The following is a 25,122-nucleotide window of genomic DNA, read 5'->3' on the forward strand; positions in this document are numbered from 1 at the left end:
TTCTTATATTATCTTCCATCATGGTCTATCCCAAAAGATTGTATATATTCCCTGTGCTATGCAGTGGGATCTCATTGCTCATCCATTCTAAATGTAACAGTTTGCATCTATTAACCCTGACCTCCCAGTCCATCCCACTCTCCCTCTCTCCCTTGGCAACCACAAGTCTGTTCTCTATGCCTGATTCTGTTTCTATTTTGTAGATAGGTTCATTTGTGCCATATTTTAGATTCCAAATATAAGTGATATCATATGGTGTTTGTCTTTTTCTTTCTGAGTTACTTCACTTAGTATGAGAATCTCTAGTTGCATCCATGTTGCTGCAAGTGGCATTATTTCATTCTTACTGATGGCTGACCAGTATTCCATTGTTTATATGCACCACATCTTCTTAATACATTCATCTGTTGTTGGAAGTTTAGGATGTTTCCATGTCTTGGCTATTGTGAGCTATTAACCTTTTTTTTTTTTTTTTTTTTTTTTGCTTTGCTTTTTAGGGCCACACCCTTGGCACATGGAAATTCCCAGGCTAGGGGTTGAACTGGAGCTACAGCTGCTGGCCTACACCACAGCCACAGCAACGCCAGAGCCCCGACCCACTGACCGAGGCCAGGGATCCAACCCGCATCCTCATGGATTCTAGTCAGATTCGTTTCCACTGTGCCACGAAGAGAACTCCCTATTAACAATTTTTAAATGTACATGGTGAAAGTTTTTTTTTAATTTAAATTTGGGATATAATTGACATACAACATGTCTACAACACGTCGATTTGATGCACTTATATGTTGCAATATGATGACCGTATTTAGCTCACACCTTTACCATATCACATAATTAGCATTTCTTTCTTGTGGTGAGAACATTTAAGATCTAGTCTCTTAGCAACTTTGAAATATATAATGCAGTATTTGCTGTCTATAATCATTGTGTATGAGATCTCTAGGACTTATTTATTTACTAGTTGCAAGTTTATACCCTTTAATAATAGCTCCCCAATCCTCCCACCAGGGGAGGAAGAGTTTGGGACATCAACTACTCTTTCACTTCCCTCCCCTGTTCAAATCAGGCAGCTACATTTTTTCCTCCTGCACGTTGAACATGCTAGAATCACCCCGAAGGCTGCGCAGAGGTAGAAATCCGAGGTAAGTGGCACCCTGCTAGTACCTGAATTTTGTGCACTGCCTTTTTTTTTTCTTTCATGATTTACTGCCTGTTCTAGAAAAAAAGAGAGCCCGTGTATGTGTGTTGAGAGGGGCAGTCAACATGCATAGTGAAAGTGTAGTTGGCACAAGGCACTGTCGCCAAAAAATGAAAGGTCTGCCCAGCTTATGGCACAGCAATGGGATTTGACCTGTATTTGCCAGTATGAAACAGTTGTATTTCCTATAGATGTTAGAAAAAGTTCCCTAAAACTGTCGCTAAAACTTGACGATAAATATAGACTCCCAATTAGTCAATAGAAGAGAAAAGGGGATTTTTAGTGGGTCACAAACATGGCACTGTCTTAACATGGACTGACTTTTTAAGTCTCAGGAGGTGAAGTGGATCTTTTAATGCGAACTAATGGGCACCTTTTTATTTTTACTACCGGTGTGTTCCACAATGCCACCCATATGTTGGGCAGCTGCTCCTTTCTTAATAGAACTTCAAGCCTACAAAACTCCTATTTCGATAGAGAACCTAATTCTGCACTCTGCATCTCTGTTACAATCTGGTGGAAATTGCAGGTGCAGAAGAAAGGAGGGCAGTGTGAAAAGGCTGGCATCTCCCTCAGCCTGCCTGCCTGCGGGGAAGGAATGCTGTCCCCCAGGTTTTGTCTTCAAAGCTCTGGAGCTGGCCCCTGGGTGGAGAGTCTGTCTGATTGCTTTTCCTGAGATCACCTTTATATAGGTTGAGACCTCCAGAAATTACAGTCACCCACCTTCCTGCTCCTCCTTTAGTTCCTTGGCCATTTCTTCTCAGCCTCCCATTCCAGCTTATTCTTTTCCCAACCCGTAAATGTTGGCACCTTTCAAGATCCATTCCTAGACTTTCTTCTTTATGTATTTCACTGGTATGTTGCTTGGAACAAACAAAAGTTTTAGACACTTGCTTCTTAAACTGTGCCTCTCTCATTCCACAACATCCCTCTTCGGTCTCTCGTAGCTTCTTTCATCTTCACTTCCTCCTTTCCTGATCATAATGTTGTCATTTCTGTTTTTTTCTGGCATTGGCCTTGCTATCTCTTCATTTTTTTATAACTCGTCATTTGGCTACGCTTGGTTTCTTTTTCTTTTTTTGTTGTTGCCACACCCATGACATATGGAAGTTCACAGCCCTGGAATTGAATCTGAGCCACAGCTGTGACCTACGCCACAGCTGTGGCAACACCAGGTCCTCAACCCTCTGCCTGGGCCTGGGATTGAACCTGTGCTTCCACAGTGACCCTAGCCACTGCAGAAGATAACACTGGATCCTTTAACCCACTGCACCACAGTGGGAACTCCTGGTTTTGTTTTTTAAAACTCATTTTGACCTTTTTGATCTTTTGATGGAATTAAGTCCGTTTGTATTTATTGCAATGACAGGTAAACTTGGTTTTATTCCTTCTATGTTGTATTTATACTATGTCATTTGACTTTGATGATTCTTTTCCCTTTTCCTTTTTTTCCCTGGTTTTAAGTTGGCATCCATTCTATTACCCTTGTTAATGTGGACATTCCATTGTACTTTTCCATTCCCTTAATGGCAACTTGTTATATTCTCAGCTATTCTTCATCAGTTGCGTATTTTGTTACCATTATTTGAAAACAAGATACCGCAACTATTTTTCTCACCAAGACAGTCTATTTTCCCCTAAATCCTCTACTCCAATAAGATGATATTGTCAGACTATTTTAATTTCCCTTCCTCTTCCTGTTCAAACTGCGAAATTTCCAATGCTCTTTCTCCATGCTACCTCCATGCTCACCACATCCAACGTCTAGGTCTTTCTGAAATAGTTTAGTTCTAGATTATTATTAAAATTGCCTTTGCCGCACCCTCTTTTGTTTCAAGAATCCTTATCTACTACTGATATTCTAAGACATTTGTTTATGATTGACTTAGATTAAACTACATATTCTTTTGAGGTATCTAGTCATTATCCACTTAATTTAAACTTCAGTCTGTGAGGCCTTTGTTTTTGTTTGTTGTTTGGTTAGAATGATTTTTTAAAAATAATAATAATTATTATTATTATTTTTTGGTCTTTTTGCCTTTTCTAGGGCCGCACCCGTGGCATGTGGAGGTTCCCAGGCTAGGGGTCTAATCAGAGCTGCAGTCGCCAGCCTACGCCAGAGCCACAGCAATGCCAGATTTGAGCCACGCCTGCAACCTACACCACAGCTCATGGCAACACCGGATCCTTAACCCACTGAGCGAGGCCAGGGATTGAACCTGCAACCTCATGGTTCCCAGTCGGATTCGTTAACCACTGAGCCACGACGGTGACTCCTTAAAGAATTATTTTGAAAAAAATTGAAGTATAATTTATTTACAATGTTTCAAGTGTATAGTAAAATGATTTAGTTATATATATATGTATAACTGAATATATCTGATTTGAATAAATACCTGTGTATATATATAAATAAAATCCTCTTTTTTCAGATTTTTTTCCATTATAGGTTATTACAAGATATTGAATATAATTCCCTGTGCTATACAGTAGGTCCTTGTTACTATTTTATATACAGTATTATGTATCTGTTCATTCCACATTCCTAATTTATCCATCCCACCCCCATCTTTCCCCTTTGGTAACCATGTGTTTGTTTTCTATGTCTAAGAGTCTGTTTCTGTTTTGTAAATAAGTTCATTTCTATCATTTTAAAAGATCCCAGATGTAAGTGATGTCATATGATATTTGTCTTTCTCTGTCTGACTTACTTCACTAAGTATGATCATCACTAGGTCCATCCATGTTGCTACAAATGGCATTTCATTCTTTTTATGGCTGAGTGGTTAGAATGATTTTTCTTGAATAGACAAGCATGTGGTTGTTCAACCTCTTTAATTCTTAAAAAATTGCATACAGTGACAGTTTTACCTCTTCTCTTCCTTTTTGGATGCCTTTTATTACTTTTGTTTGTCTGATTGCTGTGGCCTGGGCTTCCAATACTATGTTGAATAACAGTGGTGAGAGTGGGCATCCTTGTCTTGTTCCAGATTTTAGTGGGCAGGCTTTCAGCTTCTCTCCATTGAGTATTCTATTTGCTGTGGGTTTGTCATAAATGGCTTTGATTATGTTCAGGAATGTTCCCTCTGTACCCACTTTGGTAAGAGTTTTGATCATGAATGAATGTTGGACTTTGTCAAATGTTTTTTCTGCATCTATTGAGATGATCATATGGTTTTTGACTTTTCTTTTGTTAATGTGGTGTAGGATGTTGATTGATTTGCATATGTTGAACCATCCTTGTGCACCTGGGATGAATCCCACCTGGTTGTGGTGTATGATCTTTTTTATATGTTGTTGGATTCAGTTGGCTAAAATTTTGTTGAGAATTTTTGCGTCTATATTCATCAAAGATATTGGCCTATGGTTTTCTTTTTTGTTGGTGTCTTTGGTTTTGGAATTAGGGTAATGGTGGCATCATAGAATGTCTTTGGGAGTGTTCCTTCTTCTTCAGTCTTTTGAAAAAGTTTAAGGAGGATGGGCACAGATCCTCTTTATATGTTTGGTAGAATTCACCTGTGAAGCTATCCGCTCCTGGACTTTACTTATATCTGGAGTCTAATATACGGCACAAATGAACCTTTCCACAGAAAAGAAAATCATGGACATGGAGAACAGACTTGTGGTTGCAAAGGGGGAGGGGGAGAGAGTGGGATGGATGGGTGCTTGGAGTTAATAGATGCAGACTATTGCCTTTGGAATGGATTGGCAATGAGATCCTGCTGTGTAGCACTGGGAACTATGTCTAGTCACTTATGATGGAGCATGATAATGTGAGAAAAAAGAATGTATACATGTATGTGTAACTGGGTCACTATGCTGTACAGTAGAAAAAAAATTCTAAAGAACAACAACAACAAATTAAGAAACTTTTTTTTTTACCTTGATGGATGAATGAAATACTGGCTAGGTATGGGATTCTTTGCTACAATTCTTTACTCTCAGTAGTCTCCTAGATGTTATTTCAATATATTCTACTTCTAGGACTTCTAGTGTTGTATAAGAAAAGCGTAGTACCAGAGGTCCCTGGTGGCCTGGAGGTTAAGGATCCAGTATTGTCGCTGAAGTGGCTCAGGTCATGGCTGTGGTGAGGGTTCAATCACTGGCCCGGGAACTTTAGCATGCTGCAGCTGCGGCCAAAAAAGAAAAAAAAGAAAAAAAAAGAAAAACCCAATACCTATCTTACTTTTTATTTGTAGAAACTTATTCTTTTTGACTAAACTTAATAATTTTAATTATTGAGATTTATAACTTTACCAGGATATGCCTACGTGCGTATCAGCTATTGCCACAATAATAGTATGTAACAAGCTACCACAAAAATTGCATTGATATTAAATAATACTCATTTATTGGTCACTCACACATCCACAAATCTAGACTGGGCTTGACTCTAAGATCCAGGTTGGGTCTAGGTCTGCTCAATATATTTCTCATTCTCCTTGAATCAGGAGACTCCCCAAGCATGCTCTTCTCAAGACAGAAACAGAAGTACAGGGTTGTAAGCCCACTATGCAGGTGCACTTCAAGGTTCTTCTTGTATCATAGCCATTAATAGCCCACTGGCCAAAGTGAGTCACATGCTAAAACTCCAAGTCAAGAGTTAGGAAAGTATACAGCAGAAACTGGCACAACATTGTATATCAACTAAAGTTTAATAAAAAAATCATCTAAAAAAAAGAGTACAATTTATTCGCCCATGTTATAGGGGAGGGGATCAATACTTGTTGAAGAGTAATTTAACTTACCGTAATGGGTAGATTGTTTATTCTGATGCTCATAGTACTGGGAACTCAGTGTACTTTTTCAACCTGTAAACTCAGACCTTCGTTTTGTTCAAGGAAAACTGTGTTTATTACTTGCCTGATCATGCTTCACCTCCATCGATTCCTTTTCTTCCTTCTTGTCCTCCTATTTTTGCTTGCCATGTCTCCTCAATCTACCCTCCAAGTCTCTTACCTTTGTTTCCATTTACGTTCCATCTTATAATATTTTTGAGACATTAAGCCTTGAGGTGTTTCTTCCCCTTCACACAGCTCACTAATTCTTGCCATGGTAGTAGCTGTCCTCTCCCTTAATTCAGCTCATGTATGTATGTTTAGGTTTGAAGCCATGGCATCTATTTACAGAAAGTTGGTGATTTTTAAAAAGTTATCTGTCCTTTAGCAATCCTTTTGCTGGCTGCCTGTCCTGCTTTATCGTCCTCCTTTTCGCTGCTGGAAACTCTTAGTTGTCTATTATTTTTCTGTATCTATCGTACTGAGAGCACTTGGGTATCGCCTGTTGTGCACCAGGCTTGGAATGATTTGAATCATCAGCTTTGTTGGGGGAAAGGAAAACTTAAAAGGGAAGGCTAGCAAAATAAGAGAAGGCACAGGGCGCCTTCCTTCTGTCATTCACTGGGGAAGCTTGCCAGTGCACCGCACCCTCCTGGACACGTTAGTATGGGTTCGTGTTCTGATAGAGGGACCTGCACCCTTCCTGTTCTCCTTTTATAGAATGAGCCTGAGAAAACAAAACAGTCTTATCAGTGAGGGGACACACACACTGCTTGAGTGCCCTTGTTGGGGGTTGGACACCAGCCATTTAGATTCGTTGTCTGGGCATTCCAGTTGCCAGCACCTGAAGCCTGTTGAAGGGCACTTCTCCATGTTTCCCTTGTTTCTGCATATCTTGTGAGCAGAGACATTGACAGTCTTTATTCTGGACTAACTTTCCAAGGAGGTTTGTATAGGGAATAGCCTTAGGAAATAGAGATAGTTTCTCCCTAATGGAGCCAAAGACAAGTTTGTTTGTTGACTCTTGTAATAAAGAGAATGTCTTTCTCTAGAGCAAAATTTGGGCAGGTTTGTTTGCAGTGCCTTTAAAACAAACCGTTGTTATTTCTGAAGCTTGGCTTCTTCCTCTGGGACACACACCCGCTGTGTCTGCAGTATTCACTTGCGCCCACCTCTGTGTTGTCCACATGAGACTTGGGTAGGCTGGGGAACCAATGCAAACATGAAACTCATACTTCCTGTGGAATGAGTAATAAAGTCCTTTGTCTCGGACCCAATATTCTTGTCTTCTGCTGGCATCCATGAAATTAAGGCTGACTTGTTAGTTTGCAAGCAAGGTAAAGTCTCAGAGCCTTCACGGTTTTCGACAGAGCTCATAAGATATGACATGCCATCCCATCAAGAAGCTGAATTCACTGGAAGCCCCACTCTCCACTCTGCTCCAGGCTCAGCCCATCTGTGGTCCAGGAAACCCAGAATAAGGCCATTTTGAGATAGTATTTATTCAATACAGTGGATTACTGGCAACTACGGGGTGTTCAATAATTCCTGATCTCTACATGGAGGAAGCCGCAGTCTACAGAAGGGTTGTCTTCCAATAATTTATTTATAGATTTTTTCTAGGATAATAACTTTATAAATGGCAGTTATACCTAGCCCCAGGTTTTCCTAGACTAGCCTTCTAAACTTACTAAGCCGGTTCAGTTTAGTGCTTAAGACTGTGGGTTCTGGAGCCAGACTACCTAGATTCAAACGCTGACCTCTCCTTAGATGTGTGACCTTTGACAAGCTGCATTAACCTCAGTTTCCTCACTGGATGACTTAACAACACGAACTACCAATAGGGTCATTTTAAGTTTTAAATGCATAATGCAAACCTTGTAATCGACTCCTTGCCAAGCTGCTGTATAACCGTTCAATAATCGGGTCACTACATATAATGTGAGCAAACTGGATCACCTGTAGTCTTGTTCATACAGCACATACTGCTGGAGCTGATGCTTATTACCTACTTCTATTTCTAGGGGAGGAGCTTCCATTACAGCAAGTATTTTTTTTTTTTTCCTTTTGCTTTTCAGGGCTGCACCCGTAGCATGTGGAGGTTCCCAGGTTAAGGCCTGAATCAGAGCTATAGCTGCTGGCCTACACCATAGCCACAGGAACGCAGGATCCTTAAACCACTGAGCAAGGCCAGGGATCGAACCTGCATCCTCATGGATGCTAGTCAGATTCATCAATCTCTGAGCCACGATGGGAACTCCAACAGCAACTATTCTTCTTTTTTTTTTTTTTTTTTTTTTTTTTTGTCTTTTTGCCTTTTTCCAGGACTGCTCCCGCGGCATATGGAGGTTCCCAGGCTAGGGGTCTAATTGGAGCTGTAGCCGCCGGCCTACACCAGAGCCACAGCAACTCGGGACCTGAGCCACGTCTGCAACCTACACCATAGCTCACAGCAATGCCGGATCCTTAACTTAACCACTGAGCAAGGCCAGGGACCGAACCTGCAACCTCATGGTTCCTAGTCGGATTCATAAACCACTGTGCCACGACGGGAACTCCCCTAACAGCAAGTATTCTTAACCTGGGGCCCATGGAAACTTTTGGGGATCCATGAGCTTTCCAGTCATATGATGAGCCCACTGGGGACAGGTCTTTATCTTGCCTTATATCTTTATATTCGCTGATCTCTGAGTATTCCCTACAATTGAATATGGATAACAAACCACAACTGTATTAACAAGATCTGTGAATTTGTATCCAATAGAAATTACAGATGACTTCATATATTATTAAATGCTTAACAAAGAAGCATATTTATTATTTATTATAAGGTTATTTATTTATACTTTCAGGGTTGTATTTTAGTGTAATGGGCTTCCTTTGTAATGCCGTATATTTTACTTTATGCAGATAAAAATGTTATTCTGAGAAATGATCCATAGCCTTCACCAAATGCCAGAGGCCTACTGTCCAGGGATTAAGAAGCTCTCCATCAAAGTAAAAATTGGCCTTGCTCTTCCCACTCAGTTCTCCCCAGAGATTCAGGAGTCAGAAGCTGCACCCAGTATTAGGAAACCTGCTTGGTCCAGATCTAAATTATGTCCTTGAATATATGAGCATAACGTACAAAGAGAATATATTGACATTCAGCTGTCTGACTCCCGAATCTCTCTTTCACATGGTATCAAACGTGGCAGAGGTAGAAGTTATTAACTCCTCTCAACCACCAACTTATAGCTAAGTGACAGATTATAATCGGCCATTTCATCCACACCTTGAGGTCTTTCCAGTCATATGATGAGCCCACTGGGGACAGGTCTTTATCTTGCTCTCAGGGAGGCAATGGTGATGTGGTAAAGGACATGGTCTCAGATCCCAGGAGGCTTGGGTCCAAATCTGGGCTCTGATACTTCATAGCTGGGTGACCTTGAACAAATTATTTAAGCGCCCACTGCCTCGTTTCCTCATCCATAACTGTACTTTCCTTACATGGTCCTCGCAAGGGCTGAGTGAGTTAAAACGTAAAAACAGAAGAGAGTGCCTTGCAGGTAGTGAGAGCAGAGGGGAAAAAATCCTGTATTACATAGCTTAAGTGTTTTTCCCAATGCAATTAAAGCAGCTAAGTTTTCTATTTTCCCTGCAGATAAAATACTGAAGTACTGGAGATGAAGGATTATTTTATTAGATTTTTGTGGAAAAGACACTTGACTATCTAAAACACTAGTAAGACTGTTAAGGCGTCCTCTTTTTTGCTAGGAAGAATGAACTTAGCTTTCTCTAAGGAACAGGTGGCCATGGTGCTATTTCAGGAGGCAACACATAACCAAAACCGAACACAATATTGGTATCAGCAGAGAGGTGGCAGAAGCAGGAACAGGACAGAAGCTGGAGACAGTCTGTCTAGCAAGGAACCTAATGTGTTTCTGTTACTTTTAAGAAATAAACAAAAGTTCTTTAGGAGAATTGGGTATTTTCCCAAACTTTGCTCAAAACAGCAATCTGGGATGGAATAACAGGTTTTTTTAAACGTATCATTTATATAAACAAATACATATTCTCTATGCAGATATACATACCTGAACTTCATGAGCTGAGCAGTATTTTCTCTCTGGAGTCCGATTTCCATTATCTCCTCGGTCTGTGTCCTGACCTCTGACTTGGGGTAGGGTGGAGAGCCACTAAAATCTTGAGTCTTCTGCTATTTCCTGTTCCTCCACAGTGGACTCATTTTTAGGCATGCAACATTATTTATTCTATTGAGATTTTGTCATATAGGGCATCAAACAAATTGCTAAAGGATAAAAGTACATGCATTTTGACTAAGATCTACATTCTGAAGACGTATTTACTTTTCTTTGGTATCTGTACTCCCTGCCTCTCACCTGGGGCCTAACATAGCACAGGACATGGGATGACCTCCCTATACAGTTGCTTTGAAGAAAGACAGACTCGAGGATTTTATTTCAAGGGTGACACACCCTCTTCTTCATGAGTGTGGCAGTTGTTCTGAGTTACCAACCTTGATGAGAATCATTAAAAGGAAATACACAAAGACCACCAAATGGTAACCCGAAACAAAGCTGCCTTTATTGCTTGCCTGGGAAGGGAGCATAACATCACTCAAGCACAACTTCAGCTGGTGTCTCCAAGTGGTACTTGAGAGGACCAGAGAGAGGGCAAAAGGCAGGAGGAACACCAAACCCAGGGGGATTCTGAGTTCAGGTGTCCGGCTGGCTCCCAAGGCTGGGTGTAAACTCTTCTTTGCAACTGGTCGTTGCGCTGCTTCACTTCTTAAAAGCTCAGGCACCATTCCTGAAGGTGTCCAGCGTGGGCTACATCGGGCTCTGACGGGTCCAGTGTCACCCCGATGGCATACCTGCCCCGTTGGCATCAAGTCAACCAAATCTTTCCTGAACGGGGTCGGTAGCAGATTAGCACAGCTGGGTTAATTAAGACTCACTGGTTACCTGTCTCTTCACTCATCTCTTTTGGACCCGCCAGACCCAATCTCCTTTGCTTTCCCCTTAGGGCAAAAGGCAGAGAAACATCCACGAGTACTTAGAAAAATAATTTCATGTAGACGGGTTGTCCTTCAGCACTGTAACAGGACAAAACAAAAGAGGCAGATACTTGTACAGAAATGTTCTAGCCACACTATTCACAGCAGCCCAAAGGTGGGAACAACTCTCATGGACATCAGTGGAGGATGGAGCAACAAAACGGGAGGTACACAAACAAGGGGATGTTATTCAGCCCTAAGAAGCAAGAGAAGTACAGGTACGTGGTACAACGTGGGGGCACCTCGAAAACATTCTGCCAAGAGAAGGGGACCAGACAGAAAAGGTCACACAGTCTTGGATTCCATTTTTAGGAAAGAGCTAGAAAGGGGAAGTCAGTCCATGGAGACAGAATGCAGACGGGTGGTTTTCAGGCAGGGGGAGAGGAAGACAGGCAGTGAGTGCTGAATGGGGACAGAGATTCCTCTTGGGGTGATGACAATGTTTTGGAAACAGAAAACATCGTGGTTGCACAACCCCGTAAAAGCAGTAAATGCCGCTGAATTGTACACTCTAAAATGATTGTTTCTTGTGTAAATTATACCACAATGAAAAAACACACAACCACGAAAAAGGAACGGACAAAAGAAAACAGAAACCGTCAGGGAGCTTTTGAGCCCCACTGCAACAAGAAAGGAGGACAGAAGAAATGAGGAAGCAGGGACAGCTGAACACGTGGTGACCCCTCAGCCAGGGAAGGGTAAAGGCGGAGGGGGAGCGGCTCCGCTGCAGACTCTGACCAGGTGGGAAACCCTTGAAAAGCAAACAGATAAACTCCTTTCCAAATGTCCAGCCGTTTACCTTCTGCAAGGAACCAGACTCTCAAAACTGTAAACGATTTTAGAAGGAGAGAAAACAACATCCCAGAAGGGCCTCTTCAAGGCCCGTGACTGCAGCCTGGACTCCGCGGGGACACCGGGTGCAGGTGGGGCCTTTGGAAGGGTTGAGGACAACCATGGGGGCAGGTGCCTCGAACCCATGCTGCACTCTTGCAGGCCCCGCACGGCCTCAGTGTGACAGTGACGAGCATCCTTTTGGGGGCAGTGTTAGCTTTTTCTCTTTTTTTTCCCAAGACAAATGTGGAAAAACTGCATTTCATACAATGTGCAAAAAACTTGTAAACTACATAGACAAGCACCCAAGTGCATTCTTGTGAAAGGCATCTCTCACATTTCATGGCTCGCTTCGGCACACATTAATTACACACAGTGAAACCCTCTGTCAGAAGCTAGGAGCCTCCTGTGGCACGCTCGCCAACACACATGGACCTGGAGGACAGGATGCTGAGTGAAACGAGCCAGTCCCCAAAGGCAAATCCCCTCTGATTCCCACTTCCGTGGAGTATCTGAAGCAGCCAGACTCAGAGACACAGAAAGGAGAGGGCCAGGGGCCAGGGGCTGGGGGAGAGGGAAATGGGGAGTGGGCTCCGTGGGGCAGAGTCTGGCTTCTGCAAGAAGAAAACAGTCCTGGAGATCCGCTGTACCACACACTGAATCCACTCAACACTCCGGAGCGGTCCACTGAAACACCATCAAGGTGGAAAGTCTCCTGTGATGTGCTAGTAACTCACCTAAAAATGTTAAACCATTGGCCATGTCAAAACAGGCCTGATTTTGACTTTACCGCTATTGGGGGTTTATTGCTTTAGCGAAGTTAGAGGCTTCGGGAGTGTCCACTGACCCTAGTTGGGATCTGGACACACTGGAGAACCGCACACTCAAAATAGTTGTCGACAACCACCACCAAAGCAATGGCTTAGGCCAAACCGTCCCAGTTTATTCCATCACCCCTCTGTTTCTATGTAAAAATGGTGGGGTCGAGTGTCTGTATCAACTCTGTACATCCTGCAATATAAAATAGGCACAAACCAAACCAAACCACCCCCCCACCCGCGCCCCAAGTGAGGTCGAAAGGCAGAATCGCCTGGTCTCCGCAGCTGTGCTCTGCAGGAGAAACGAAGGCAGCCTCAGGGCTGGGAGGCGGCCTGCGGGCCTCTGCTCTCTGGACCTTCGGCTGGGCTGGCGGCTTGCTGGCCCTGAGGGCGCTGCCCTGGCAGCACTGCGAAGGCTGTGGCCCCGGCCGGCGCCGCCTCGCCCGGCACGAGCCGCAGGCGCACCTGGGGCCGCGGAGCCGCTGGGGGCCCGGCCCGCTGCGGGGGGAGGCTGGGCCCTGGGCGGCCGCGGCCGGAGCCGAGGCCCGGCTGAGGCGGCAGCGCGGCCCGCGGCTGCAGGCAACCCTGGGCTCCACCCAGGTGAACCACCACCGCCTGCGGCACAGGGGGGACCGGGCCCCGGCCGCCAGAAGCGCGGGACCTTGACCCCAGGGCCGGGGGCTGCCCGGGGCGCGGCGGCGACGGCGGGCGAACCAGCAGCTGGAAGAGCCGCGGCGGCGGCGGGGCCTGCTGCCCGCGGCTCCAGAGGAGCGGACCGCGGGGCAGCTGCACCAGGGTCAGGGGCTCGACACCCACAGGCCCTTTCACCAGCAGCTGGACGCCTCCGCCTCTGCGACGGGCGGCGGGGGGCCGCGCTCCGGCCGGGGCCGGTTCTCCGGGGGCAGAGCCTCTCTCGGAGGCCGGGCCTGCGCCCCCGGGAGCCGCCACGCCGGGGCCCTTCGGGCCCGCGGAGGCGGCCGTCACCGGGGCGCCGGGGGGCCTCTGGGAGGCACCTGCAGCAGACAGGGCGGCGGCAGGGATCCAGCTGACTCGGTGCAGCTCCACAAAGGAGTTCTGGAAGAGACCTGGCGGCCTGGGAGCAGGGGCAGGCGACGGAGATGCCAGAGGGCCGCCCGCCTGCTGAGGAGTCAAACGGTCACCCCGCGGGCTCTGTCCTGCCCTCCAGGGAAGTCTCTGGAGTGGAGGCGGGTGTCTGGCTCCCCTGCCCAGCGCGGAAGACACAATGCACGTGATCTGAGGCTGTTCTGGTTCTTTCCCTGGAGGGGGCCCGAGACCCACTGGGCCATCGGAGCTGAGCGACATCTGCGCTGGACACTGGGCGCGCTCCTGGACCACTTCCTCCGACTGACTGGCCACCTGCCCAGCATCGGTCTTGGGCCTGGGCAGGACACTGTTGGAAAGGTCCCCCGAGGACGAGTCGGGGGGACACAGCTCTCTCTCCAGTGTGGCTTTTTTACAGGCTCTTTTTCTAGGGGCCCTTTGCCCAGAGGCAATTGAATTATCAAGCTGCTGCCCAGTGGTCTGCCTTGTTGCCTGGGACTGGTAGCCAGCCTCGCACCTTCCATCTCGTGCCTCCTTCCTGGGCCAGATTGCTGGCTGTGAGTCATCGTATCCGACAGCCTTCTTCCCCTTGGCATACTTCTCCACATCCACCTGAGAAGGTACCGCCAAGTCACAAGGTCTCTGTCTCCACGTGTCCACACAACTGCCTGCTTGAAAAGCTTTGAGGCCATCGCGCTCACCTGTTTTACTTTCTCTTATTTTTTTGCAAGAAGTCAGTACTCTTAGCTCAGGAGGAGGTGGACACTGAGACAGCTCCTGCTGCCGATTCAGCGAGGCCATGGCATACCTCTTGAAGCTCCTTTTCATGGGAAGAGTGTTCAGCTTTTGCTTGTTATAGAGCAGTCTGTTTGCTGTGCAGGCTACGGATACAGAAGGGTCTAGACACAGGGGTTCCGCTGTAGCCAAGATCAGCTGACTCTCAAGCAAAAGTTTGTCCTCCTGGGTCCATTTCTGGTTATCGCTGGTTATGGCCTGTACATCGCAGACTAAAGTCTGCATCGTGGGGCGTAAGAGAATATGCCTGCTTTGGTAGCCGGGAGGGAACTTCCCACTGGACTGCCTGTAGTCCCGTATTTCTGCTATGACACAGCCACGATGAAAAAGGTTAACTGGAGACTTTTCCAAGCGATCCACCAAAACGGGAGGTAATTCTTCTGCGTCCAAGTATTCGAGCAGTTCCTTTTCTTCATAAGGCAGTCGAATGCTCTCTGAATAGGATCCATTTTTTCCCTTGAGCATCAGCGAGTAGCCCTCCTTTCCTGGGTACAGGTTGACCACCAAACATGGCAAGGACTCTCTCCTAACAAGCTTCTCTAACAGGTTCACGTTGCTTCTCAGCTCCTCTGTAACCTCAGGCTCTCTTTCACATTCTTCAACATAAATGTCGTAAAGTTTTTCATGGAGCGACGGCTTCCCACTGGATGAGTATTTCCTTTTCGGGGGTCTCTGTTGGGCCCTTTCGGTAACATATTCCGCATGATCCAAAGCTTGTTCTAGAGCTCGCTGCATTGTGGTGCAAAACGGGAGCCCTACAAGAAGAGAATATGTGTGCCGATGAACTTCGAAAACCCTAGGTTAAAACCTTGTGTGCAAAATCGACGCGCACTACTGCAAACGCAGCCACTCCGCAGTGGATAGACCAGCCTTACCTCAAAATGGAGACTGAGAAACCTGCCCCCGAAGAAGCAGCGCGCTAAATACTTGCAATTTTCGGAAATTCCTAAAATGCTGTGAGCTTATCCTGCGCTGAGTCTTGCTTGCGGTGCTGCAGATGGACCGGAAGTGCATCGCCGGGCTTTTGGTGCCCGCACCGCCCCCCATACGCCCCCCGCCCCCCCTCTCTCGCGCATCCCAGTGTGCGCATGCGCAAGGCTCAGGCCTCAGCCTTCTATTGCCTCCTGGGCTCAGTGCCAACAGTCTGCACTTCCGGTGCTGCTGCTTGCTTTTCCGCTGTGGGCTGGGGCTCGCCAGGTTTTTCTGTTCATAGAACTTGGTTTTTTGTTTTGTTTTGTTTTTTTGTCTTTTTGCCTTTGCTAGGGCCGCTCCCACGGCATATGGAGGTTCCCAGGCTAGGGGTCGAATCCGAGCTGTAGCCACCGGCCTATGCCAGAGCCACAGCAACGCGGGATCCGAGCCGTGTCTGCAGCCTACACCACAGCTCACGGCAACCCCGTATCTTTAACCCACTGAGCAAGGGCAGGGACCGAACCCGCAACCTCATGGTTCCTAGTCGGATTCGCTAACTACTGCGCCACGATGGGAACTCCATGTTCATAGAACTTTGAAAGCGGGTGCCCCAAAATACAAGCGGACAACAAGAAAAATCCATACTTTTTAGGTGCGGCTTTAGTACACACCACTTTATTCAGAAATGCAGTTGCTGGCAAGGTCATGGAAGGTGGTCATTTTCTCCGCGATCAGGTCCCCAAGAATTATTCACTGTGTTTTGGAAGCCCTTCTTTGTTCTCAGTGGCAGGACTGCTCCTGGTGTCTGTCACCAATTTAACACACCCAGAGAGTCCCCATTCCTAGCTCTTGCCTACGTGGAGGTCTGTTGTATTTGGTGCATCAGAATCCTCTAGAGATCTCCTGCCTGATGGTTTTCATAGAGATGGGCATATAACGTGACATTCTTTCACCCAAGAGTTACCTTTTATTTCCCTAGGTACTACAGGAAGGGCTTTATAATTGTGTAAGTATATACTTATCAGTGTGTGGTGGGTAGTTACATTGTGGTTTACAGTTTAGGATTAAACTGTTTAAAAAGGTGGTTTGCATCTGATAGGGTTGAAAAGTATTGTTCCAGGTGATGGCAGTGCAATTTTTTTTTAGTTTTATTGAAGTATAGTTGATTTACAAGGCTCTGATAATTTCTGCTGTACAACAAAGTGACCTGGTCATATATATATATATATATATATATATATATATATATATATACACACACACACACACATATCCATTCTCTCTCAGATTCTTTTCCCACATAGATTATCCCAGAATACTGGGTAGAGTTCTCTGTGCTATATAGCAGGTCACCACTGGCTAATCGTTGCATATAGCCACTGTGCATATGCCCATCCCAAAGCCCCGGTCCAAGAAGTGCAGTTTAAATGATTACTCTAACTGTAGACCATAGTACCGTCTTCATGGTGGCTTATAGCGATAGGATTGAGGCCTTGGTCATTTACGGGCCATGGTTTTCCATTAATATTGTTGCCTTGAAATCTGCCAGCCTTTCTGGACAGGTTTTCTAAGGAATCTCTTGATGTTTAGATGTAGACATCATGATAATATGGTATTCTTTGTGAAGAGTCACAGATGAGAAGAATTCAAGACAAAATGGTAAAACTCCTGAATTATAGACCTCTGTAAGAGTTTTTCTAACCAATAGCCATTATGATAATTACATATTATAGCAGATACTGTCTGTTCAAAGAGGATTAAAAACTCCTGGGAGTTCCCTTGTAGCACAGCCGGTTAAGAATCTGGCATTGTCACTGAAGTGGCTCAGGTGGCTGCCATGGAGAAGGTTCCATCCCTGGCTACGAACTTCCATATGCTGCCGGCACAGCCAAAACAAAACAAAACAAAACAAAGCAAAACAAAAAGTCAACTCCTTGACTAAGTGTTCCTTAAATATGTGCCTTGTTCAGGAATAGACAAGAATAATTTTCTCCTGGCATGTCTGCTATCTTTGGCCAAATGCCTCCAGTCATGCCCCAGTATCAGCGGGTGGCTGATTCCAGGACCCTTCCCACAGATATTAAAACCCACAGATGAGATGACGAGATTAAGAAGATGTGGTATATATACACTATGGAATACTACTCAGCCATCAAAAAGAACAAAATAATGCCATTTGCAGCAACATGGGTGGAACTAGAGAGTCTCATACTGAGTGAAATAAGTCAGAAAGACAAACAGCATATGATACCACTTATATCTGGAGTCTAATAAATGGCACAAAGGAACCTTTCTAACAGAAAAGAAGCAGACTCATGGACTTGGAGAACACACTTGTGGTTGCCAAGGGGGAGAGGAGGGGGAGGGAGTGGGTTGGACTGGGAATTTGGGGTTAGTAGATGCAAACTTTGCATTTGGAGTGGATAAGCATTGAGATCCTGCTGTATAGCACAGGGAACTATATCTAGTCATTGTGACGGAACGTGATAGAGGATGATGTGAGAAAAAAGAATATTTACACACACACACATATATATGTATATGTATAACCGGTCCCTTTGCTGTACAGCAGAAATTGACAGAACATTGTAAATCAACTATAGTAGAAACAATAAAAATATTACAAAGAAAAACATCACAAACCCTGTAGATGCTCACTCCTTTCAGTAGGCCCTCCTATCCCTACCTCCAGTACTCTGTCCACAGATTTAATAATATGCCATCCAGGGTGGGTTGAAACCACGGATACAGAAGGCCAGTGTACTTGTCGGAGCTTCAGGATGGGGGGGGGTGGGCTTGAAATGAGTTTCGTGTCTTAATCCTTTTGAGCATCCCTCCCTGTGTCTCTTTTCCCACCACCTGCCCACAGTTGGGCTCAGTGTAAGACTGGGGAGTCAAGCCATATTTTGCTCTCCACGCATCCAAATAGCCAACGTTAATAAAGCCCAAATCCATGAAAGAAACATGAGCTCTGACCCTCACTCAAAGCACTGCCCAGTCTTCCGCCTTGAGTAAACGAGCTTAGCTGCCTGCTGGCCTCTGGCCTCTGGCAGGCTGCTCAGCAACCATGATGCCTTCACCTTCGGTCCCCAGAATTTACTGTGTGTTGGGTCTGAGAACGTGTCAGTGTGTAGCAGCAGCATTCCCTTTAGCTGGAGAAGCAAACCAGAAAGGGAAAGCTCCGCTTTCGTGGGGATCCAACTAGGTTATGTTGGAGGAGCAGTGGCCCCGTGGCCCTGTGTGGGGGTCAGGTTATCCTGCCAGAGAGTAAAGGAGTCCAAGCCTTTGGGGGCTGCTCCCGGCCTGCCGACTAGACCCCCAGCTTCTCAGCCTGCCCGAGGAGGAGGGCTGGGACTGGGGTGAGGCCCCCAGGGGCCTAGGGTACAGGGTGCAAGGAGACCCCACCCTCGGGTTGTGCACGTCCCAGCAGGGTGAGTGCCCTGGATGCCTCACTCACCTCACCTGGTCCCAGCCCTGCAGGCAGGCCCCTCACCACCTGGCACCTGCCTCCTTCCCACTCCTCTCTCTGCCCTCTCTCCTGTGCCTCCCGTGCTTCCTGTGCTCTGAGCGTGGTCTCCGTGCTCTTCAGGCCTCTGGGCCCTCTCTGCTTAGTCACCTGCTGCTCTCCACCGGTCTGTCACCTCGGATACCCCCTCCTGACTTCCCAGAAGCACACCTCCTTCTCTCTGCTCTTCTGCCAAATCACACATGCTGTAGGCCTTACGCGAGCCGGGCTTCCCTTTGGGAAGGAATCCAGTGCTTGCGCCGCCCTCCACACCCAGCCTCTGGATTCTCTGAGGGCAGACACGACGCCTCTGCCATCTTTATTTGGTCATCAACTTGGTCATACTTGGCACAAAGCGGGCGCAAGGATGAAGGAATGATTGACCCCGAGTTACTCTGGTTATTTCACCTCAGGCTCACGTAAGTCAATATGTGATCTCCTTTTTGGAGACCAGAAAAGTACCCAGGGCCAGGTCTGCCGCCTCTTGGGCTGTACTGTGCCGGGGCGTCTGAGCCTTGGCCCTAGGGACCTTTGTTGTGCGGGGGGAACTTGCTGTGCACTGGGAGGTGTTAGGCAGCATCCCTGGCCTTCCCCACTGGATGCCATTGCACTCACCCCCCGCCCCCCGGTGCAAGACCCACAAATGGCTCCTGCTATTGCCCAATATGCCATGGGGGCAAAATCGTCCCCCTGGTTCGGAGCTGCTCAGTGCCCACATACTCCGGGAGCCATGAGCCTGATCCCAATGCAGCCCCTAAGGGGACGTCCCTGGGTCCCCTGCCTCCGTCCCTGGGTCCCCTGCCTCCGCGGGGAGGTGTGTCTGCCCACCCTGCCTCGGGGTGGACTAGATGTGCAGCCGTGACGGTGTCTTTGGTCGGGATCCCCGGCAGCAACCCCTGACAAGAGGATTCAAGTGCAAGGCGTTTCTCTGGGAGCTCACCCCACCCAAGAAACACTGTCCAGGGGAAGGGCGGCTGAGTCAGGGACGGGAAAGAAGGTCATCAAAGGCCCCACCCGAAGTGGGCAGAAGGCTGCTCGAAGCAGCAGCCAAGCAAATCCTGCAGGAGGCAGGGCAGAGCCAGCCTCAGGCTGTCCTCCCCTCGAGGCAAGGAGGCTGGGCCCCGGATCCTTGTGGTCTCCTCTCTCTCATGGGCTCAGGCCCGTCCTGGGAGCAATGTTTCCTGTCACTCTGGGCTGCCGCCTGCGAGAGCCGCCCATGCTGATGAGGCCTGGAATGCCCTTGCAGACAGCGTCTCGAGGACTGGTGGAAGTCCTCTGTCCGCGTGGACAGGGTGGCAGGTACCATGGGGAGATGGCGGGGTGCCCCCCGCATCCGCTCCCCCTGGACTGAGAGAAGTGGAAGAAGGCGGCCATCCATTGCCGATGACGGAGAGAATGTGCCGAGTCACACATCTGGGCCCGTGCAGCGGAGAACCTGTGCTCCATCAGGTGAAATGGGCTAGTTCCTGTGCGTTTCTTGTCCGCTCTTAATGCCCAGCAGGCCGACACTGGAGAGCGTGACCTAGTCCTTCCTTCCCACCAGGAGGAGCCCGGGCTACCTGGCCCCGGGTGCGCTGGCTGAGGCTCTGTCCCTGGCTGAGCGTGTTTTCCAGGAGCTTTAGTTGGCCTGGTCAAGCTCCGCACGGCTCAGCCATCCCTTGCACTTGGGCTCCCTAATTGCCGGGTCTTTGCACAAGATAAGGTTTTTAAGAATTGTTCTCAGGAGTTCCCGTCGTGGCGCAGTGGTTAACGAATCCGACTAGGACCATGAGGTTGCGGGTTCGGTCCCTGCCCTTGCTCAGTGGGTTAATGATCTGGCGTTGCCGTGAGCTGTGGTGTAGGTTGCAGTCGCGGCTCGGATCCCACGTTGCTGTGGCTCTGGGGTAGGCCAGTGGCTGCAGCTCCGATTAGACCCCTAGCCTGGGAACCTCCATATGCCGTGGGAGCGGCCCAAGAAATAGCAAAAAGACAAAAAATAAAAAATAAAAAATAAAAAAAGAATTGTTCTCAGTGCAGACCCTCCTTGGAGCACATTAACAAGCGTGCTGGCTGAGTATAAGGATCCAGCTGCTGCCCTCCCCCTGCCCTCCAGCAGCTCAACATAGATGCACATGCTGAGAAAAGTCCTGGCCAGATTAAGACATGCTAGAGGAGGAAGGGACTGAATTAACTGCAAGATCACTTAGCTAGTTCACTATAGTCAACTGGTTTGTTCTAGAGAACACTAAGCTTTAGGTCTAGGTTTTGCTACCTCTCTCCTGCTGTAGCTAATTAGAGGGACAAGCTACAGCCTTGAAATGACAAGGATCAAGGATTGGGGAAGGTGAAGAGACTTTGCTTGTTGGTCTCATCTCCGCTTAACCCTCCGTCACTCGCATTGAGACGTAATGTGTTCCTCCTGTGATCAGACCCCAGCGTCAGTAAAGCAAATCCCAGGCAAGGTGGTAGCTCTGTGAGGTTGTGAGCGGAAATCACGCCCACCGCCTGTTACGTCATTCCGTACATCTCCTAGTTGTTTATTGGATCGAAGGACTTCTCAAAGCCCGTAAGTGTTGCTTTGTGTATTTATTTTCCTCTTTCCCCCTTTTCCTGAAATATGGGTCCCCCTTCAGTTTCTTCCACTTGCACAGCTTTTCTCATTTTACTGAAAAATAAATGAAATGGTATGTTTTTCTGGTTTTATTACTTTGTTAAAAGTTTCATCCTACTCCTTGAGATAAACAGTCCTACCCTGAGTCAGGGTTTCTCAGCCTCTGCCTGTAGACATTGCTGTTAGGTGCTGTCCTGTGCACTGTAAGGGTTTTGATAGCATCTCTGGCCTTATCCAGTAGATGCAAATAGCAGTCCTACCCCAGTTAGGACAACCAAACATGTTTATAGACATGGCTACATGTTCCTTGGGAGGCAAAATTATCCGCAGTTGGCTCACAACCCCATGGTGGGGCAGAGGGAATGGGATGGACTGGGAGTTTGTGGTTAGTAGATGCAAACTATTACATTTAGAATGGATAAGCAATGAGGGTCTACTGTATAGCACAGGGAACTCTATCCAATCTCTTGGGATAGACCACAATGGAAGATAATATAAGAAAGGGAATGTATTTATATGTATGGCTGGGTCACTTTCCTGTACAGCAGAAATTGGCACAACATTGTAAATCAACTATACTTTAATTAAAAAATAAAAAATTTTAAAAGTGCACCATGATCCCATAATATCACAAGATAACTGTGTTTGGAGAAATGAAGCAGCAATCTACAAACCCAAAAATGCTTGGCACCTTGGGAGTTCCTATTATGGCTCAGTGGTTAACAAATCCGACTGGGAACCATGAGGTTGTGGGTTCGATCCCTGGCCTCACTCAGTGGGTTAAGGATCCGGCGTTGCCGTGAGCTGTGGTGTAGGTTGCAGACGTGGCTTGGATCCCACGTTGCTGTGACTCTGGTGTAGGCTGGCAGCTACAGCTCCGATTCAACCCCTAGCCTGGGAACCTCCATATGCTGCAGGAGCGGCCCTAGAAAAGGCAAACTCACACACACACAAAATGCTTGGCACCTTAATTTCTAGGATGGTTCTTCAAATGACTAGATGTGACTTTTGTTTTTTGTTTTTGTTTTTTTGCTGCAATTACTGTTACGGTTGGCCCTGAATTATTTTGCTAATCCTCTAAATTTTCCATTGGACTTGATGAATTGAGTCTCTGGCCAGTAGGAGAGATGCAAACAAAAATATTATTAATTTTTAGAAGGTAGATTTTCAGAAATAAGAGATTTGCTTTTTTAATTCATCTGCCTGATAACAGTCACTAAGGATTTCCAAGTTTTCTAGGTTTACTCAACAACTGAGGATGTTTGCTCATTTCAGTAATTTTTTTCTCTGATCTTCATTCAATATTTGCTCTTTAAGTGTATGTTCCCTACACTTCATTTTGTTTTCTTAATGTCAGACTCACTCCTTCCCCTGCTTTCTCTAATTACAGTCAATTCTTCACTGACTTCATCAAGCCTGATGGCTTTAGCTACCATCAATACATAATTATGTCTCCAGCCTGGACCTCCCCTGGACTACAGGCTCATAATGTCAAAGATACCTATTCAGAATCTCTACATGGATGCCTCATAGTAATGTTGAATTTAATGTGGCCAAGCCCAGTTCCTGACCTGCTACTCAAACTTGTTCGTTTGGCAGTGTAACACTGGAGTTCCCGGCTCAAAAAACACCTCTTTCCTGGCTGGGATACGTCAAATTTTGAGTCAGGTTTTTTTGTTTTGTTTTGTTTTGTTTTTCCCTAGGGGAACCATGCATGGGTTTCAGGAGATCTTTAAACTTCCTAAAAAAGTAGATGAACTTCAGATTATTCCGGAGAACCTGTATGGTTTTGTTTCCTTTTGTTTTTGAGGTGGTGAGGTGGGAGCAGAGAAAGCATAGAGCATCTGCGGGAGGTGAGAAAAAGACCAGAGTCTCGTGAGGCCAGGAAGACATATTCCATCTACCATACAACTTTCTCATGGAGTGGAGGAAAAGACACCACCTAGGAAGAGACCTTGTGCATGTGCCACATGGGTGGGTGGGACAAACTGAGCCAGCCTGCGGGACTCACCATCTATGGCACAAAACGTTACCCATTTGGGAAACTGCACAATAAAACCGCCAAGGGAGTTAAAGTACCCAATCCAACTGTTTAAGATCAGCCTTTTTCTTCCTAAACCCTGAAGGCTAGATGCCACTTCCCAGCTGTTTCCCTTCATAGTTTCTCTGCTTTTGTGATCCCTCAAGGGTCTGTTGATAAGTAAAGAATGTGGAGATCAAATGAGAGCCCAGCCCATTGGAAAAGGGTAATTCAAGAAGACCACAGGTCCCCATTGCTGCGTTGTCTGTCTGTCCAGGGGAGTTTTCTTTGGAAACCCACGGACCTAACACTAAAGGCCGGTGAATTCATTTGAGAAGGAACCACTTTGTTGGAGGGATCTCTGCAGTGAGTTGTCTCAATCTTTGCACATGGGTCTCCCACGGCAAAAATGTTCACTGGCCCTTCTGCTTCTGGCCTGGGATGTCAGCACTGGCAAAGAGGAGTGTTTTGAATTTCCTCCATTAATCTGAAAGTTTTCTTCCTGAACTATACAGCGTATTCCATGTAGGGAAAGGCCTTAGAATCATCATAGTAGACCTTCCATGAATAGGAGCTATGTACCCCATAAGATAGGTGATATACTTCCCAGTTTATAGGCAAGGAAAGAGATGCCAGGAGACTAATCAGAATCATCCTGGCTGATAACAATCAGAGCAGAGTTTCATATCCATGGCTATTCATTAAAGTCACCTAGGGAGATTTTAAAACTAGCAACAGGAGTTCCTATCATGGCTCAGTGGTAACGAACCTGACTAGTATCCATGAGGACGGGGGTTCAATCCCTGGCCTCACTCAGTGGGTTAAGGATTCGGCATTGCCGTGAGCTGTGGTATAGGTCACAGACATGGCTCGGATCCCGCGTTGCTGTGGCTGTGGTGTAGGGTGGCAGCTATAGCTCCGAATCGACCCCTAGCTGGGAACTTTCATGTGTTGAGAGTGCAGCCCTAAAAAAAAAAAAAAAAAAAAAAAAAAAAAAAAGTCTAGCAACACATGGAACCACCCGAGAGCTTCAGTTTTATTAGTCTGGGTGGTGCCTGAGCATCCTTTACTTTCAAAAGCTTCCCAGAGCATTCCAATGTATAACTGGGATTGAGAACCAATACTTCAAAACTTCAGTCTTGTTTACTACCTCTTTCTGCCTCTTCCAGACAGCATCTGGTCCAAAGGTACCATTTTTACAAATAAGAACACTGAGGTCCAGGGAAGATTAATGATTTTCTTAAGGCATCAGAACTAGAACTAACCATTTTTTTAAAAAAAATCACAAATTATAACCCTTCTTTGCCTGTGCATCAGCTAAACGCAAACTTGGCTGAGCATAAGGATCACCTGATTGCTTGTCAGAACTAAAAACTGCCAGGGTCCATCCCTAGATATTACTATTAACTAGGTCTGTGGTAGGATTCTGCTGTCTGTAATTTAATAAGTACCCCAGTGATTACTATGATCAGGTCAATTTGTTGATTCTGTATCATTTTAAAAATTAGATTCCACATACAAGTGATATCATCTAATATTTGTCTTTCTCTG

General features: G+C 46.4%; 1 protein-coding gene and 1 pseudogene across 1 annotated transcript in view; one reads left to right on the forward strand and one right to left on the reverse strand.

Annotated features, from left to right (window-relative positions):
* The window catches only part of LOC100156694 (transcription factor SPT20 homolog), a 67,000-nt gene continuing 42,924 nt past the window's right edge, over window positions 1,047–25,122 (forward strand). The window contains 1 exon segment of the mRNA XM_001926529.5: window positions 1,047–1,145. The gene's annotated coding sequence lies outside the window, so the exon portion shown is untranslated.
* Window positions 13,003–15,832, reverse strand: LOC110257842 (annotated as a pseudogene).

This window comes from Sus scrofa, chromosome X, assembly GCF_000003025.6.
Source record: "Sus scrofa isolate TJ Tabasco breed Duroc chromosome X, Sscrofa11.1, whole genome shotgun sequence".
NCBI lineage: Eukaryota > Metazoa > Chordata > Mammalia > Artiodactyla > Suidae > Sus > Sus scrofa.